Below are 8,726 nucleotides of genomic sequence, written 5' to 3'. Positions count from 1 at the left end.
AAATAAGGAGATTTGCATAGCAAATTATAGTTTTGAACTAGGTTTTTGAAGTTAAAGAGCTGAAGGAAGATGGAGTTTGGATTGCTAAAATATGAAATGCAGGGTTACAAGGGTGGGTGAATTTTATGATGCCAAGAGAAGGAAGTCTTATAACAATTTTAGTGGAGTGGTTGGCCTGTTTATTCCCACTTCCCAGTGCAAAAAAATTAATAGTTATCGAATCAAAGATGAAAGAACTGAATAACTATGATTTGATGATAGAAAGTGCAGCAATTGTATTACACATTAATCCTGTATGGAGGCCTTTGCACAAGCTTGGGAGGCCCATAAGGTGCTGGTGGCAGTCCAGTGGGCTGAAATTGACCTTTGCGTAGTTGTATTATAAGTTGGGCCTTTCATTTTTTTTTTTTAAGGTTTCATTGTAATGGACTTGATTTATATTCACATAAAGTGAGGATAAAGTGAGTACACGGGAATAGTTGTCAAGTGTTTGAGTTAGATTAGAATACTTAATAGTTAGATAGAGTTCTGTTTTGAGTTACTTTATTGAGTAAGTGTGATTAAGAGTCCTTTATGAACCAATTTATGAATTTTAGAAGGTCTTTACATATGAAATACACTCCCATTAATTAAGGATGATTTGATTAAAGAATGTGAGTGTTTTTTTAAAGAGTTTGGTGTTGTTAAGCAGTGCATATGGGATTGGTAACCCAAATCTGATTTCTTCTCCTCTCTTCTTCCTTCCAAGAAAATCGATCTCATCTCTTTTCCCTCCCATTCCATTGATTTGATTTCTTCCTCAACAACGCAGTTGCTTCGTTTATCTCATATCTGATCAAACCTTTGATCATTGGTTCTGATTGCATTTGAGATCCATGATATGGATGGTCAGATTGCATTACAAAGCAGTTAAGATCAGAGATAATTCTATTAGTTCTTTGAACAAATCAAAAATATCACACTGGGTTTGTTGGATTTTGAAAAGAATCTTGGTAGCTTCAGGTTGTAAATAGAACGACGAACAAATAAAGTGATCGATGAAGAAACTCATGCATTCAGGTGTTTGAAGACGTTAAACACTACTGAATTCCAAACCACAAGCACAGGTTGTATATTTGTATAAATAGATCAAGAAAGCCCAAAAGAATAGAAGGGAGTTCCTCAGTTGGATCCTATTGCAACACTTGAATCACTATCACTAACTGTCTTGTAATCCTAGGCGTGAACTATATCAAAAGAATAGTTTGAGTATGAAAACTTAACAACAACCAAAAACTTGGGAGGTTTGTATGATGCAGGGAGACTGGTTTAAAGTCAAACCTCAAAGAGTAGGATGGCATGAAGCAATGTCAATGAGGATGAGCTCCGAAGTTGTCTATTGGGAGCAGTTGTGCATGTTGTCCTTATACGGAAGTTTATGCTAGGGCAAATTTTGAAGGGGAAATGATGCCTTTGAAATTCAAAAGTGAACCTAGAACTCTTGGCTCAAGGTCATCAAGTAAAAGTGTGTTCTCTTAGAGAATGGTTGGGCTTCTGAGTTAGCATATAGGTAAAAGTGTGTTCTCACTAGAAGAGCATTTGTGGATGCTTACCTTCGCACAATTTGTGCTTAATGATGCTATAGTTGAGATAGGATTTAAGTTTTTGGGAGGATCTCTGTTGAGAAGAGAGCCACTTTGCTTTGGTTTCTCTTTCCTTTTCACTCTCCTTGGATCCTGAGAAAGATCTATTGATTAGTTCGCTTATAGAAACCCCTGAGGTTTAGTTTGGGATTTGTGGATTTAAAGAGAGTTGAGAGAGGGTAGATGGTAAAGGTTGCTTCCCTTACAATCTTTTTGGACAGGGTTTTCATTGCTGAAACCAACTATGACAATTGGGTGTGGCCTTATTGGGATTGGATGAATTTTCCTCCAACGCTTACCTTTATACTACTTTCTGACTCAGTGAACCTGAATCCTGAAACCCCTTCCCCCCAGAAGACAATATGGAAATGGATGTTCCTCTCTGAAGCACAGGACTTTGGATTTTGAATTCTGTTTTGAGAAAGGTAGTGCTTGTGACATGCTCCAAGGGAGAAGGCCTTCCTTGTTCCTCCTCCCCCACATCTGTTAGATGTGTTTTGTGGATGGGTAATCAGCAGCACCTTTTCATGCAATCTAGTTTTATGAAGGAAACACGGAGAGTCAACATTTTTGGATTTTTTTAATGCATTTGACTTTTTGTTGTGATGTTCTTAACTTGATGTATTTTTGGCCGTAGTTAAGGCATTGCCTAGGTGGGTGCCTTGGTGTCCAGGCGCCTTGACAACTAGGGTCCCCTTGTTGGTGTCGCCTTGCGTCCAGACCCCCTGCAACGCTTTGGGTCACCTAAACACTGTTGACAACTTTTTTTTTAGCATTCTGTTCCAATTAGCAGCAAAGTAAGCTATTATATGAGTGCGTGCACATTTGGAGATTCTTTGGACCACTTGGTAGTGAGGAATTACAGGATCATCAAATAAACATCGACAATTGGAAGATGGATGTGACATGTGACACTGGCATAGTTTGGGTGAAGAGATGGGTATCTATTTTTGATAGTTTTGGAGGCATTCCTTTGGGCTTTAACTTTGAGAAATCGGATCAAGTAGCAAGATCGTATGATTGGTTTCCTCCTAATGGCAATTCCATGAATTTCTAAGGTAGTTTGTTGGACAACCTAGGGTTGGCTGCATTTTTTTTTGTGTGTGTGTTTGAGGGTTCTCTAAGAGACATGGCAGAACGCACCAGTGAGGTGCGATGGAATGGTTTCGTACATCGGGGAGCAGCAAGGTCCATTTTATGTGAGAAGAGAGAGAGAGAATGCGAGCATATCCTCCGCTGGCAGCTCAGGGAACCTTTTCCCTTTCTTTTTAATGTTAGATTCATAGATTTTCATTTGTAGTGTGTTAGGTTTTAGCACTTAATTTAGGAAGTTATTTGGAAGAAGATATCTTTATCATTTGTCTAGGATCAGAGTCAAGGGCAAGATTGTAATTCTAGTGATAAGTGCTGGTTTGGATTTTTCTCTTGTGTCCTGGTTGAGGATCACATTACCAAACAGCTTGCTTCTTGCCCCACTCTTCACTGCTCTATGGAGTTTCATGTCCTGGTTAAGGATTACATGCCCAAACAGCTTGCTTCTTGCCCCCACTCTTTACTGCTCTATGAAGTTTCATAGTGGATGAGAATCATGAGATGGAGGTGCTACAAAATAGTTCTCATTTCTCTTAAGGGGCTAATAAAGTCTTTTAGTGGATGCCCTTGCGTTAGGTGTTAAGAGAGTTTACTTCTTGGGGGATGGGTATCAAATGTCACAAGGGCAGAGCCTGCAGCATACATGCATGTGCTCTGGTGTCTCTTTTCTTTTCAGTCCTTTGTTGGTGCTGAAGTCAACTACTTTGATGGTTGTGATCAATTGGTGAAGCACAGCAAAACTATTCACCAAAACCAACAATACGTTATGAAGTTTTGATAATTATTTTGCATAACGAGTCTTGATTCCTTTCCCTATTGGCCTCTGCAAATACTATTCTAGGCTTCTGGCTGATCAATTGTATGATTGTATCTTTTCTGGTATCCTCCTGCTTCCCCAGGATAATCACTTTTGATTTTTCACCGACTTTCATAACCAGCTCATGATTGCTAAACATGAACAATTGAACATGTGGTAAACAGGAAGACTAGAGAATGTCAAGTTGAACACTGGTAATTTGTTCCCCAATGGGTACTTGGTTTCTCTATGATGCTAGCTTTAGAAGTTCTCTAGAGCAGGGTCCTGTAACTCCATAGATCTAGGCTACTATAGCGGAAGATTAAGGTGCTAGAGAGGCCCGACCTTGGCCTGGCAACTTAAAATACTAATGAGTTGCCTTGCAGAACTGGCTGCTTTTCTCTTTAGTAGTTCCCCTTGATATTATTGATTCTCGTGGCACATTTGAGGATCATTCTGAATTTGGAGTAGGTTTTACCGAATGAAGGTGTAGTGTCATTTGTTTGTCACATGCAGAAGATACAGATTACTCTATTATTTAATTATTATCTTTACAATGAACCTATTGTGATCACGAAAAGGGGAGTCCCTATTTTGATATCTCATCTCTTTACTTATTTTCAGTTATGTTACTTTCCTTTTCTAAGTTGTAAGTAGAGTTGTATCCTAGGTTTGATTCCTACTCAGGTTAGAACTCAAGTTTCTGTTTGACAAATAAAAGGCCTGCCACCAATAGACACAGTATTCTGAGTCAATCATGTTCTGAGATTATCTTGTCTTATCTTCTCATCTTCAAGTTGGATTACTGCTGATTACCAGGTTCCCTTTTGTAACAGTGCATCAGAGCTCCAATAGGCTGTGATTGTTCTTCATACGATTCTGGTTTGACAGTCTTTAGGAGACGAGTTTGTGTGGTTGCAGCAGCTTATGCTGCCTTCAATCTATCTGTAGCTCTAGTTGTTGATATTATGAAGATAAATTAGGGCTTTCTATTACCTTACCTTGCTGTTCATGGGGTTATTATTTCCCCCAAGTCTAGTTTTTTGCATATAATGGCTATCGGCTTCTATTCTGGAAGATTCTGGAAGTTTTTTTTGAAGACTGTTAGATCTTCAATTACTTTGTATCAGGCCATCTGATCCCTCTCTTGTTTTGAGGGTGGCTTCATCCTTCAGAAAGGTACACTCGATCCATCTATTGGGCTGATCCAAGTCCCTGATCTGGTGCTATTTATTTTTTCTTTCTTTCTGGGTGATACTCTGGTTTTGGGGAAGCAATTAGAATATCAGATTCTGAAATTAAGTTGGGTCTAACCAGCAGATCCGCACAATTTTTCTTGGGGCATGATTGGCCTCTACTATCCTTCGACCTTCATCAGAGGTTCATCTAACCAGCTGATCTTTGGTGATTTAAAATTACCCAAAACTGGACTCATGTGTATGAGATTTAGTTCCAGCAGTTTAATTCCTTCCACTGCTGGGTTCTAAATCTGTATTATCTACCTGTGATTTTGTGGGGTTTTCTTCCAGTATTTGTCTATTATTGTTCTCTATCTTTGGAAACCTATCATTCAGTTATTTTGTTGAAGTTCTGTTACAAGATCATTGGCTTCCAGAGGTGCTATCGCTGCGGGGAATGATGGCTGATCCCAAATCTCCCAGGGACAACGTGAATGTCCAGATTACTACTATAAAACTCAATGGAGTTTCCAATTATTTATTTTAGGCTCAGGCCGTTCAAGTTTATATTCATGCTACGGGGAAAATGAAATACCTTATTTTGGATCCAGTCTCTCCTGATTCTAAAGAATCCATTGTTACTGCTTATGAAGAGTGAATGCGTGAGGACTCCATTATTAAGATATGGTTGTGGAATAGTATGGATCCAACCATTGTAACCAATGCCATGTTCCACACCATAACAAAAGGAGTTGGGGATGATTTAAAGGGAAATAATCTTCTCTTGAGAAGAATATGTTCTGGAGACTCGAACTTATGATATATATGAGAAAGTGTTGAACTTCAAACAGGGGGGCAAGACCGTCTCTAGTCTTAAGTGTGAAACATGTGACCTTGAGAAGCACTATTGGTCATCTTTTCCTGTTCGTAGTGCCTAAAGTTCATCTTTTCTTTTTTTTTATTTTTATATAAGTTCATTCTGATATTTGGGGTCTCTATCATGTCAAGAATCGAGTAGAATTTTCTTACTTTATTATTTTTATGGATGATCATTCCCGGTTGATTGGGTGTATTTGTTGAAAGATCTTTTCGAGGTTTTTTCTATTTTAAAAATTTTTATAATAAAATATAAACCCAATTTGATGCTTCCATTAAAGTTTTACGATCTGATATTGCTCCTGAATATACTTAAATGTGATAATGCTCTTGAATACACAACTTGAAATTCTGATTTTTGTTTGGCTATTGGTATGATTAATCCAAGGTTTAAAGTATTGGTATCGGGTATTGTAATGGAAAGGTGATTTTAAGAGACATTGTATTGTATCAGAGAGATGTAAGATACGCATTGAAATATTTAGGATGTATGTGAAATACAATTTTGAAGCATAAAACACTAGAAATAAATAATATACACTATGTCATGTATAAAGAGGAGAACAAAGTATGATGAGACAAGTGCACATTTGTTTAAGATTTCTTACATGTAGTAATACAAAAAAAATATACCATTTTCAGGTTGGGGAAGATTAAGGGTTTAAATGCACACATCGTTGGAAAAAAAAAAAAAAACTAGTTTGATGCAATCATTCAGGTTGTTTTTTACTAATCTTGTCATCTATTGCACAAAAAAAAAAGACCCTAAAAGTCAGCATTTGAGCAAAAAGAAATATCAAAATTTTAATAGAAAATTGTTCTTGCGTAGATTTAATTTCAATTCTTGATTGCAGGTTGTTTAATCACCAAATGATGAAGTCAACACTACTAGAGTCTTTTTTGCTAGTAGAAGTAAGGAATCAAGTTGATTTTTCCAAACCAAAATTGATTAAAATGCTTTATAGGAGCTCTTGGTATGTTTTGTAGTCGTTGATTGCGTATTGAGTGTGTCGATAAGTATCAATTATATCAGGTCACATATTTAGCAAACCCATTCAATTGAGATAAGGCCCAGTTGTTGTTGTCGTTGTATCGACCTGATAAGTCAATCCTTTAAGGTTTCGTATCGGTACCTTATGGTATGGATGCGATATGTATCAGTTAGTATCAACTGATACATTAAGATAATTAAAACCTTGGATTCATCAAACGAGCTGTTCGTGTGGATCTTTATCCCCTCAATTTGCCAGCCCCCCTCAATTCCATCAATAGGGGAGCAAAAATGACCCCTATACCCTGTCCAAACACACTGCTCAGGTGGGGTCCACCTCCCTCTATTAGAGGGAATTGAGGAAATTGATGGGCATACAAATTGAGGTGATAATTTTCCCTGTACGTATACCCCACAATAGAATGAATGGTTGAAAGGAACTACAAACATTTATTGGAGATTGCTCGGTCTCTAATGATCCATATGCATGTTCCCAAACATTTTTTGTCTGATACCGTTTTCACTGTTTGTTATTTAAATTATCGGATTCCTTCTTTTGTTCTTGCTAGCCATTCATAGTCTATTTTATATCCAAATTCTTTCTTATTCACATCGTCACCTCGTGTTTTTGGTTGTATGTGTTTTGTATATATTTTGTACCCTCCAATTGATAAGTTGTCTCCCTAGGCCATCAAATGCATTTTTCTTTATTATTGTAGGACTCAGAAAGGGTAAAAGTGTTGCATCGGCAGTTTGTCAGTGCCGATGTCACATTTTTTGGAAATACTTTATATTATTCTCTTCTCGCACCACCTCTACTCCTAATGCAAATCTTGATCGTGCACCTCCTATTCCTGTATTTGTGTCGTTCGTTGATGCTCCAATCACTACTTCATCTGCTCCTCCGCAAGCGTGTTAGTGGCATAAGAAGACATTGCAATCTACTTCAGCTCCAGCCCCCACCCAATCCACCATACAACCTAATCCTGATGCCAACGTTCTTCTTTCTTCATCTCCTGCTAACTGACTAGTTGCTCTTCTCAAAGGTACTCGCTCTTGCACTCAGAAATCCATGACTACTGACTCTGAAATCAAAGTTACTTGCTTTTTCATCTTCCATCTCCATTACTTAACTTTGCTCTTTCATTATCTACTAACTCCATTTTGAAAAAGTATGTTGAGGCTTTATCTTTTCCTGTGTGGAAAGTGGCTATGGAAACGGAAATGAATGCCTTGCTTTCTAGATAGACATGGACTCTCTTCGATTTGCCTCCAGGTCCTATCTTGTGCGATGTCGTTGGATGTACACAATTAAGTACAATCTAAATGGTTCGGTTGAACGGCTTAAGGTCCAATTGGTTGTTGATGGTTATACTCAAGACTTATGATGTAGATTATTTTTGGGACCTTATCGCTAGTAGCTTGTCTCAACTCGGTTCGTGTTTTTATATCCTTAGCTGTGAATTTAGACCGACATCTCTATTAGATGGATATTAAGAATGTGTTTCTATACAGTGATCTCCACGAAGAGGTATATATAGAGCAACCTCCAGGGTATGTTTCTCAGGGGGAGAATTCTCACAGAGACTGTATGCTACATAAAAAGGTTATATATGATTTAAAACAGTATCCTAGAGCCTGATTTGACAAGTTCAATACCACTGTTATTCGGTGCGAATTTATGTTATTCTGATCACGAATACCACTCTTAACCGCTAGCTATTCTACAGGGATAAGAGACAAAACTACCCCTGCGGTATGTGTAAAACTTTAACAAAGGAAAACTAGACAGTTGGTTGAGAATATATTTACAGGCTCCACCTTGAGTTGCTGCCCAAGAAACAATCTCCTGCAGTTTTCCTTGACCTTGTGTTTTTAAATGGAGTGACATTCTTCTTCGCTGCCATCCTTGTCTTCAGTAAATTGACAGTCAACAGCATTGTCCTTTGGTTATTGGGTTCTTTTTTTTTAAAAAAAATCTTTTTCATGGAAGACTTTGAGAAATGAAATTAGATTATCACTGGCTGTCAAAAAGGAGTTTTGTATGAATCTACCTCAATATATTTCTTTCCCTCGTTTTCAGAAGTTTAAAATGTTATCTTGCTATGCAATCTTACAATAATAGATCATTTCCTTCACCATTCTTTTGTTGTTTTTGTAGTCCCAGTAAT

General features: G+C 37.7%; 1 long non-coding RNA gene across 1 annotated transcript; it reads left to right on the top strand.

Annotated features, from left to right (window-relative positions):
* Positions 1-3,683: 3,683 nt before the first annotated feature.
* On the top strand, positions 3,684-8,392 carry LOC122662455. Its single transcript, XR_006333026.1, has 3 exons — positions 3,684-4,077; positions 5,953-5,959; positions 8,335-8,392. It is a non-coding gene; the product is annotated as an uncharacterized LOC122662455 (long non-coding RNA).
* Positions 8,393-8,726: the final 334 nt, after the last annotated feature.

This window comes from Telopea speciosissima, chromosome 5 (genome assembly GCF_018873765.1).
Source record: "Telopea speciosissima isolate NSW1024214 ecotype Mountain lineage chromosome 5, Tspe_v1, whole genome shotgun sequence".
NCBI classification, from domain to species: domain Eukaryota; kingdom Viridiplantae; phylum Streptophyta; class Magnoliopsida; order Proteales; family Proteaceae; genus Telopea; species Telopea speciosissima.
The sequence above is the reverse complement of the archived record's forward strand: the minus strand, read 5'-3'. Positions and strand labels throughout refer to the sequence as shown.